Genomic DNA, 11,367 nt, shown 5'->3' with positions numbered 1-11,367 from the left:
CACAACTATGGTTATACAAATTCCTTCTACAATATCCTAGCACAGTCTATACTTCGATAGGACGAGTCACATAAGTTCTGCCCATGCGGTACAAGCATAGATTACTGGCACTAGGGTTGTCAATCCTAGATTCGTAACTCCTAGAAGCTCCTAAGACCCTTGAAAAGTCCCCACTCTCTATTAACAGTGTCGTTTTAAGGGAAGCTAATTGTAGTGTCTATTAAGTGGATCTAACTCGCCAACTTCCTCTCACGATTATGTAGCAAGTTATAGCAGATCAGCATTGAATGTGCCACTCAAACATGCAGTATTACGGAACAACTTAAGGAAGAAACGAAGTATAAACAAAACGAATATTAAACAGAAAACGGAATTTGTATAAACCAAAAAGAGTTACTGACACATCCCTAGAATCCTATGAATTTAGTTATACATGATAGAATAATCTAAAAACATAGTTTGAAGGGAAAACAATGTAAACATAAGAACTAGAGTGATAAAACCCAAAGGTAGATACCTGTAGCCTTGATCTTCTTCACTTGACTTCGTCTCCAACCTCTTGCACAGTGATGAACTCTCAAATATTTTGCTCTAGAATTTTGAGGCAAAGAGTGTAAAAAAGGCCGTCTCTGAATGAAGAGGTTTAAGGGGGTATATATAGGGAGTAAGTCGAATCCTATGAAGGAAAGGAAAAGATTGGCTAATCTTGGTAAAATCTGGAGAAAATCTAATCAAATTCATGCACCGCTGCACCTTGGCCAGCGGTCGCTGTGCATTGTCCGAAGCCTTTGCGGATTTGGGTAGCGGTCGCTGCAAATTAGTCCAGTGGCTACGGGATCTTCTCGAGAGTTCGCTGCACACGTCCCAGCGGTCGCTGGGCGTCTTCAGACTTTTCAGCACAACTTTTCCGGAGCGGACCGCTTCAAGCGCAGTGGTCGCTGTGGGCCAGCGGTCGCTGCGACACACGCAGCGGGCTGCTGGGCGTCTTTGAACGCGCCAGAATTCCATCTTCGACTTTTTCCTATCTTTTTGGCTCAAATATGCACGCAGCGGGCCGCTGGGCGTCTTTGAACGCGTCAGAATTCCATCTTCGGCTTTTTTCTATCTTTTTGGCTCAAATATGCACAATTATCACAAAACATGTCAACATACCAAAATAGATCAAATATGTGAAATATGAGAATGGATTGCGATTTAGACACTAAAAACATACCAAATAAGGGCCCTAAAATAGTGCAAAATCCGAGCGTATCACATAGGTTCGTAAATAGACATTGCCAAGAATCAAGAAAATAAATGCATGCAAAAATATAAATTAAACAATCTACAGTTCAACCGAGAAACCCTAACAGAAACCTAAAAGCCAAAAACGTTAGCTAAGATAAAGCCCAATTAAACACATCCCTAGCTAACAACTACAATTGAGATCTGCAAAAAAATTTGGTTGATTTAAAAAAAAGAGATTTAACTGTAATACAAATTTACAAATTCAAATGCAAAAACATGAAAATATACACCATAACATAAGAAAATGGTGATAAATATGAATTTTCGATGGGGAATAATTACCTTGACGAATCGTTTGAACAGAGATGGAGGCAAATCTGTAAAGAAAAGGGACAGTTGTGAGAAAGGAGAAGAGACGGAGAGTTGAGAGAAAATAATTATGATCCGGTTATCTAATCTTTTTAAGTTTTGACCTTGGAATTGAAATTTTGGAATTCCAATTCTTTTGCTGAACCGCAAAACTGGAATCATGGAACTGAAAAACTTGGAATTGTAATTCAATTCCAATTCAATACTACTCCCTCCGTCTGTCATTAGGAGTCTTATTCTTTGGCGGCACGGATTTTCAGAAATGTTAAGAAAAGTTGGTGGAAAAAAGTTAGTGGAATAGGGGTCCAACTTGTATATATTAGTTTTAAAAGAAATGTGAGTGGAATGAGTTAGTTGAAGGTGAGACCCATTTATGGTAAAAGTGGATCGGGACTTCTATTCACGGACGGACTAAAATGGAAAAACGAGACTTCTATTCACGGATGGAGAAAGTACATTTTTTTGATATCAAACAATGGAATTGGATTGGAGTCCATAGCCCCAATTCTATGTCCCCAAACATAGCCAAGTCATTTTACAACTTTAATGTATGAGTAAATATATAAATTTCATACCCTTGTTAGACTTTTGATAGCCTGTTGGACCTCTAGGATTCTATCATGCTCAAGATACATAATACATTAGCATCTTATATAAGGACTAGTGGACCACATTATTTAATGCACATTTAGTGTTGTTTGTTTGATGCTAATTTATTGAAAATGTTATTGATATTTTTAATTTATAAAAATTCATAAAAATCAACGTCCAATTTGTGCATTTTTAATTGTTTTATTATAGTTATAGAGAAAATAAACAATCAAATTTAAATTTTTATTATTTTTATAAAATGAGAAGTGTCCATAATGATTTTAATATATTATATTAGAATCAAAATAAATATATAAAACAAAATAAATAATGTTAAATGATGTTCATATAAGGTTGGTTGCATATTATTTCTCATATTTTAAAACACTCTGAGAATGTCACTGCATTTGTATTGAACGTATTAATAATAACATTCGCAGCAAAAGCAATGTAATAAAAGTAATCATTCTATTGAGGATTCACACCCAACTCTGCAATAATTCAATATACCATAACTCAGTTGTACACCCCTATAAATTTGTGATTTGATAATAAAAACTTTGTTATCTAAACCTTGCATAGAATTGAAAATCGTAAATATGATCTTTTTTATAACTATTATACTCCCTCCATTCTATAGAAATAGGCTACATTTTTTTTTATTTGTCCCATAGATATAGTCTATATCTATTTAAGAAAACTTTTTTTCCTATTTTTTCCTTTATCATTTATAGGCCCCACAATCGACTACACAATTCAACTACTTTTTCTTCTTTTTTCTTACTTTACCAATTACACATTAAAACCCGTGTCAATCCCAAATAGTCTATTTCTATGGACGAAGAGAGTAAAAAATATAGTTGGGCTAGTACTCTCTCCGTCCTATAAATTTTGTCACACTTTGATCAGACTCGAATTTTTAAAAATGTATTAAAAAGTGAGTTGAAAGAGTTAGCGGGACGTATATTAGTTTTATAACAAAATACGAGTAGTATTAAGTTAGTAGAATATGAGGTCCACTACCAAAAATGGTAAAAGTGAAATGTGACAAATTTTGTGGGAAATGCGGAAATGAAAAAATGTGACAAACTTTCTGGGACAGAGGGAGTAGTTTGTAATCCCTCTGTCCCATAATAGAAGTCACACTTCCTTTTTAGTGTTTTTTTAAAAATAAACTCCTATATAAAGGAGAAAATTACAAATGATGTCAAGAGAGCTCGAACTCGGCACCTCAAACAATAATGTCTAAGCTCATTGCCGCTAGGACAAAGACTCGAGACTCACACTTCCTTTTTAGTTTGTCTCACAAAAAATGTTATACTTTTATTTTTGGAAAAAGGTATCTCTCACATTAATATAAATATACTCCCTCCGTCCGCGAATAGCACTCCTTTTTTTCATTTTAGTCCGTCCGCGAATAGGAGTCTCGGTTCACCTTTACTATAAATGGTACAACGGTCCACATTCCACTAACTCATTCCACTCACATTTCATTTAAAACTACTCCCTCCGTCCCACAAGAATATGCACTCTTTCCTTTTCAGTCAGTCCTACAAGAATATGCACTTTCTAATTTTGGAAACTCTTTCCTTTCTAATGAGGTGAGACTCATTCTCCACTAACAATACTTTAATTACTCTTTCTCTCTATCTCTCTCTTACATTACCAATTTTGCATTAAAATTCGTGCCGAACCCAAAGTGCATATTCTATTAGGACGAATGGAATAACAAATACAAGTGAGACCCAAATTACACTAACTTTTTTTCATCCACTTTTATTAGCATTTCTTAAAACAGTGCCAGAAAGAAATGAGACTGCTATTGACGGACGGATAGAGTAATATTTACTCTTGCTAATTAACACACAAAAAAACATCTTCTAAAATCTCGTGCTCCTTCCGTCTCACTGAAGATGACTCACTTTCCTTTTTAGTTTGTCTCGTACTAGATGACTCATTACTAAAAATGGAAACACTTTTCTCCCTACTTTATTCTCTCTCTCTTAATTTACTCTTTCCACTTCACACACAAAATAAAGCTGCGTAATTTCTTGTGCCGCCTAAGGAATGAGTCATCTTCCTTGAGATGTAGGGAGTACCACTATCCAAATGTGTCATTTATTATGGGGCGGAGGAAGTAATACATTGTTAAATTTGACCATAATTGAAGTACTCTCCCGTCCCATAAAAATAAGGACATTTTCCATTTTAGGATATCCCATAAAAATATTCTCTTCTATTTTTGGTAACTTTTTTTATTCTAATAAGATGGATTCATTCTCCACTAATAATATTATAATTATATTTTTCTTTCTATCTCTTGTTTACTTTACTAATTGTGCATTAGTTCTCGTGTTGTTGCAAAATTACATTTTTTTGGGGTTGGAGGAAATAGTGTTTTGGAGAATGGATGTCACCGTATCTTTGTATAGTAGCTAAATTTTACTCCCTCGGTTTCACAATTCATACTTTATCATTTTAGTTTGTCCAATAATAAGAGTCACGCTTCAATTTTATCATAAATGATAAGTAGGTCTCACATTTCACTAAACTCTTGACGGATGGAGTAATTTGTTACCGTACAATATACACCGTATATTATACTACTACATTCTTTGAAATATCTATGCATAGTAGGTACTGTAGCTACATAGTTCGTGCGTCTGACAGCGGCAATAATAAGACCAAGACTTGTCGTAAAAAGAAGTTTAACTTTTGCGTATAAAAAAATTCAGATCCAAATCCTGAGGTAGCTTTTTCCTTAAAGACTGTGCCAATTTAGTGTTTTACGAACGTACAATACTAATTTTTTTCCAAAAAGCTGTATAGTTACATAAATATAGGATATAGTAGCAACAATAAAATATATTTGTATATATGTATAGATGAGGGAGGAGAGTAAAAATGTGTGTGCAATGCAATGCAATACATAGAAATAAGCAATTCATAATTGAAAAAGGGGAGTATAGTATATATGGAAAAAGAGTCAAACAGAGACAGAAGCCAAGAAAGGACCAAATAAATAAAACCAAAAAGGGAAAAGGTAGTAGTGATGATGCCGTTGAAAGCAAAATGTCAAACACTAGGTTGCATATTCTAGGTAAATGAGTTTTGGACAGCTTCGCTTATTTCCCTTTTCCCATCACATTTACACCACCCACCTGCTTCTTCTGCATGTCACGTCCTCTCTCTTTACCTGCTCCCCTCTCCTATTTCCTCTCTCAATCACAATTATTTCATTCTTTCTTGTATTTGGATTATTCTACTATACGAAATTTTTTAAATTAACTGAGGTTAGATATATAGGAAATACTCCTTTCCATCTACTTTTTCTTAATATAATTAGGGAATTCTTCAATAGTGACAGTTGTTGTCGTTTTATTTAAGTTTTACTAGTATTATTAGTTTTGGGTGTTTGAAAATTTATGAGGTTAGATATATAGGAAATACTCCTTTCCATCTACTTTCAATTTCTAAATTTATCTATGAATAATACTTACATTATTGAAATACTCTATCCCTCTCGACTAAGATGACACATTTCTTGACCGGCACGAGATTTTAGGAGTTATTGCTTAAAGTATTTAATTGGAGAAAGAAATATGGGTGTAAATATTAAAATAGAGAGAGAAAGAAAAATAAATATTTTAATAGGAGTGAGAAAAAGTGGTTGGGTGTATTAATTGGAGAGAGAAAGTTTCCAAAAAAAGAAACGTGTCATCTTAGTTGTGATAAAACTAAAAAGGAAAACGTATCATCTTAAGCGGGACGGAGGGATTACTTCTTCCCTTCCACTTTAGCAATCCCAATTTTTCATTTTAAACCGTCCCAAATTAAGAGTCCTAGTTAGAATCTTCCATAAATGCAATAGGTCTTAAATCACATTTTATTACTCACTCCGTCCCACAATAATTGTCACTGTTATTGTGGGCACGAGTTTAACAAATAGAACAAAAAGTTGGTTGGAAAAGTTAGTAGAATGTGAGACCCACGTTTTAAAATAAAATGTGAGTAAAGTGAGTTAGTGGAATGTGTGACTTACTTACCACTTGTGGTAAAAATGAAGTGTGACATGGGACGGATGGAGTATAAACTACTCCCTCCGTCCCGGCTAAGATGACACATTGCTTAGCCGGCACGGGATTTTATGAGTTATTGGTTAAAGTGTTTAATTGGAGAGAGAGAAGGTGGGTGTAAGTATTAAAGTAGAGAGATAAAGAAAGATTGATGTTTTAATAGGAGTGAGAAAAAGTGGTTGAATGTATTAATTGGAGAGAGAAAGTTACCAAAAAAGGAAATGTGTCATCTTAGTTGGGACAAATTAAAAAGTACGTGTCATCTTAAGCGGGACGGAGGGAGCCTAAAATTTTGTACATTTTTCTATTTTCGTCTGTCCCACAAAATTTGTCACATTTCACTTTTTTACCATTTTTGGTAGTGGATCTCACATTCCACTAACTTATTCTCACTCAAATTTTTATTATAAAATCAATACTTTAAAAGTAGGACCTACATCTTACCAACCTTTTCAACCCACTTTCCATCACATTTCTTAAAACTCGCGTCCGTTTAAACTGTGACAAAATTTGGGGGACGGAGGGAGTATATAAAAATGAGACTCACATTCCACATCTTTTTTATACCAACTCTTTTTTACATTTCTTAAACACCGCGCACAACTCAATTGCGACTGCTAAAATGGGACAAAGAGTGTATATGATACGACCATGGATACCTCGCATCAAAAGATTCATTCAAGACTTCAACAATGGATAGATTAGGACATAAGAAGAGGGAAAATTCATGATAAGGAGCTAAGTTGCAGCTATGTCACGAATTCCAAACGCTCTATTAAGACCATTGGTGTATTCGGTTTCGAAAGAGTTTCGCGTGGATACCTTGCACGCTTCAATCGGAGTGAGAAAGATAGAGTTTTGACCATTTTACGAAAACTGCGCAATTTAGAATTTCTACTTAGGTGGGCAGACTTTGGCGACCAAACTCGACCCGGACGGTCAAAGTTTCTGACCTCTTAAAGGGCATAAACTTCTACTCATTCGTGTAGAACTTTCACCAAAGTGATCTTGACAAGTCATATGCCCTGGAAACCCCATATTTTTGGGACCTTTTACATTATTTCTCTTATATGGTAGTACTCCCTCTGTTCCATAGTAATAGCGTCATTTTCCCATTTTGGTACGTTCCATAGTAATAGAGTAATTTTCCTTTTTAGTAAAAGTCAACACATTTCTTCTCACTTACTTTACTCTCTTTTACTTTTTTCTCTCTTCATCTCTCTGCCTTTTTCATTTTTTACTTTATTCTCCCTTTACATAACTCACCTAACACAATTTTTTTTCTTAAGCTCTGTGCCGAAAAGAAACGCCTCCATTATTATGGAACAGAAGGAGTATATAATAGGGATTGTTGCTTATTTTTCTAGGCTTTCAACTTTTGGTCAGCTTTAACAAGATTTGATTAAAGAAAATTTAGAAACACAAAAATAGAGTTTATTTATTATACTAAGTAATATTGGGATTTTTATATTATGCAATTTCTATATTTTAATTTTATGTTTTTTTTTTCAAATTTTATTCTTGTTGAGTTGTGACCGAAATGAAGTTTGTTTCAACAATGGGGCCTCATGATGTGCCAAGATGAAAAATGGAGTACGACTGATTTGTGGTTTAATTTTAAATCGAAATTATGAAGGCTAAGTATCACTCTTCAAACAACTGACACCGCCTATACAAGATACTCCTTTCGTCCCATAGTAAATGTCACATTTGGGAGATGACACGAGAATTTAAGAGATGTTATTTTGTGTGTTAAGTGGCAAGAGAAAATATAATTTTATAATGGGAAATTGGTCTCTAAAATCATGAACTTTACCTAAAATTTGGTATTTCCCATAAACTTTACCTAAGAGATGTTATTTTGTGTGTTAAGTGGCAAGAGAAAATATAATTTTATAATGGGAAATTGGTCTCTAAAATCATGAACTTTACCTAAAATCATAAACTTTGAAATTGGTATATAATATCACGAACTTTGCATTTTGTTTGGTATTTCCCAAACTCACTCAAATAAGATATTTTCATCAAAATCTTATTTAACGTAGGCAACCGTGATATGTTTTATAATATTTTGAACCACTTTATAAGTTCATAACATGTAAGATAAAAAGTTACGTTGAAAATCACGTTGATTTAATTGTGTGAAGTATGATGAAAAAGCCTCGTAAGTTAGTCAAATATAGTAATAGACATGCCGTGGGAAATACCAAACAAAATGCAAAGTTCGTGATATTATATACCAATTTCAAAGTTCATGGGAAATACCAAATTTTAGCCAAAGTTCATGGTTTTAGAGACCAATTTCCCTTTTATAATTGATATGAGAGATAACCTTTTTCAAAAGAAGAAATGTGACAACTTTTTATGGAATAAACTAAAAAAGAAAGTGTGACATCTACTATGGGACAAAAGGAGTACATTGTTTAATGCTATTGAAAGGTGATTATTTTAATTAACAAAGAACCTATTGTCCCGCCCCATTCTAAGTAGAGCATTTGTTTTCCAGACTCTAAGATATTGTGCTCTTATTCAACCATTATCAGCTAGGATGTATTTTCTTTTTCACTCTCTTTTACTTTAATAATAGGTTATAACATAAATACGAGAACTCCTAGTTCTATTGGTGATGCCACCAAATGAACTATAACCAATAAGACACAACACAAGTAAAATACACATAACGAGTTTCCCATTCCTATAGTATTGAAATGTGAGTATACATTAAACTTAAGCGTGAAGGGTCTAGGACGTTTTATTTTACTATGTAAATCTAAGTGTAGCAATATTATGGAGTAATAAATTGTGAAATTTGTATAGTAAAATAAACTAAAAGATAATAAAAAATGTGTGTTGATGTATAAAATGCAAAAAGAAGTTTACTGTTATGATCCAAATAACATTATCCTATTAATTTAAAGGTGTGCTTAAACGAGGTTATTACATCCGTCCTTCAAATTTTGACACAATTTACTATTTTGATTCGTCCCTGAAAATTTGACATACTTCATTTTTTATCATTTTTGTTAGTGAACCCTATATTCCACTAACTCATTTCCACTTACATTTTATTATAAAACTAATACTTTAAAAGTAGGAACCACATCCCACCAACCTTTTCAACTCACTATCTATTACATTTCTTAAAATTCGTGTCGGGTCAAAGTGTGTCAAAATTGGGGGACGGAGATAGTAGCTTAGAGCATCCGCAATGGTCGGCTAGCGACCGGCTAGCCGATTCGTCGCGCTAGCCGATCGGCTAGCCGAACCATTGCGACCGGCCAGCGCGAAATCGGCGAGCGCATCGGCGTGGGCTGGCCGATCGCTCGTCGCTAGCCGATCCGCTGGCCGATCGGCTAGCCGCCATTGCAGGGGCCCGATCGGCTAGCGATCGGCCAGCGGTGTTTTCCGATTTTTTTTTTTTTTTTTTAAACCTATATAAACGCGATTTTCGTTTCATTTTCATTTGCACCACTTGTTTTAACGAGTTTTCTCTCTCTCTAACTTTCTGTACAAGAGCATTATCGAGCGGCGATGGATCACAACAACGAGTCCAGCCCAGCGACGAGTGGATCTCAGACTCCCACGGTACCTGTGGGATCTGGATGGGGGCAGATGGGCCCGGGGTTTAACATCCCTTGGAATTAGATGATGGGGATGATGGCTGGTGCGCCGGGGGGGGGGGGGGGGGGGGGCGATGGGGGGGAACCGGGGGGGTATGCCGTGGGGGATGCCGGGCGGCGGGCAGGGGAGCGGCGGGCAGTCAGCGCCCGGGTGGGGGGGGTATGCCCCAGATGCAGCAGCAGATGATGCTGCAGCAGATGATGGGGATGATGTGGCAGGGGGGATGTCGGGGGGGATGCCGCACGGTATGCATCCCGGGATGCCGGGGGGGCTGCAGGGGTCACCAGGAGGGGACGCGGTATATCGGCCCTCGCTTGATTTCTTGACGGCTTCGTCTCACACGTCGACCCCGGTGGAGACGCAGTTCTCTGGCGATGACCTTCTGTCATTGCATGATATGGGGATCGATCTCGGGGACGATGATATTCCCGTTCGAGCGACGCCGGCCGCGCCGAGGAAGAAGACGAGGGGGAAGGGGAAGGGCAAGGCGGTCGGCGAGTCATCGCAGCCCACTGCCACCGGCCGGAGGAAGTGGACGGAGGATGAGTACGCCGCGGTGGCCAAGGGGTGGTTGGAGGTGTGCGACGATCCACTGGTTGCGAACAACCAGCGGGTCGTCAACATGTGGGCGAAGATCAGTGCTGCCTATAAGAGGCACTGCCCGCACGGGAAGGACTTCAGCAACGAGGAGGTCCGGAAGGGGTGGGAGCGCACCAGGGCCGCAGTGGGCCGTTTTGCGAATTTGTACGCCAACGCCCTCCGTCAGCTCAAAAGTGGGCAGACTGAGGACGATGCCCGGAGGATAGCCGCGAGTCAGTTCCCCTTGGAGGGGAAGTATAAGGAGTTCACCTTCTGGGAGTGCTTCTTGTTGCTGAAGGACTCGGAGAAGTTCCGGGCGGGGTGCGACGCTGGGTGGCCGAAGAAGCAGCGACTGAACTATAGCGGCGACTACAGCGGCAGCAGCGGCGGATCCCACGACCTCCCCCCGGATGCTGAGGAGTTTCCATCCCCTCCTTCATTTACTGGTCGCCCCCGCCCGGTTGGACAGAAGCGGGCGCAGCGGGCTGCGAGGGGCGGATCCCCCCTATCGCCCCGCGAGGTCCAGTCCTCCGCCCTCCCAGCCGCCCCACTCGAGTACGCTCTCCATTCGCGTAACCAAACGCGGGCTCAGATGTTACAGGTCTTCCGAGAGTGGAAGAACGCCACTGACCCCACGGAGAAGAGGTTTCTTTACGAGATGCTCGAGAGCATGCGTGCTGATTTAGAGATGGCGAGGTCACGGCTGGGGGGTTCCGACGTGGGCTCAGATACCACGGGTGGCGGCAGCGGCGGCGGAGACGAGGAGGGCGACGGCGACGGCGATGAGGAGTAGAGAGTGGCGGGGCTCGGGTGTTGAAGCCCTTTTTTTTAAAAAAAAATCATGTACTTTTTTTTTAAAATCTTTGTACTTTTTTTTTAATGGAATGGATTATTTTTTTCGTAT

The sequence above is a fragment of the Salvia hispanica genome, chromosome 4 (assembly GCF_029641045.1).
Source record: "Salvia hispanica isolate PSC_SH4W2 chromosome 4, Shi_PSC_v1, whole genome shotgun sequence".
NCBI classification, from domain to species: domain Eukaryota; kingdom Viridiplantae; phylum Streptophyta; class Magnoliopsida; order Lamiales; family Lamiaceae; genus Salvia; species Salvia hispanica.
Note: the sequence above shows the minus strand (reverse complement) of the source record.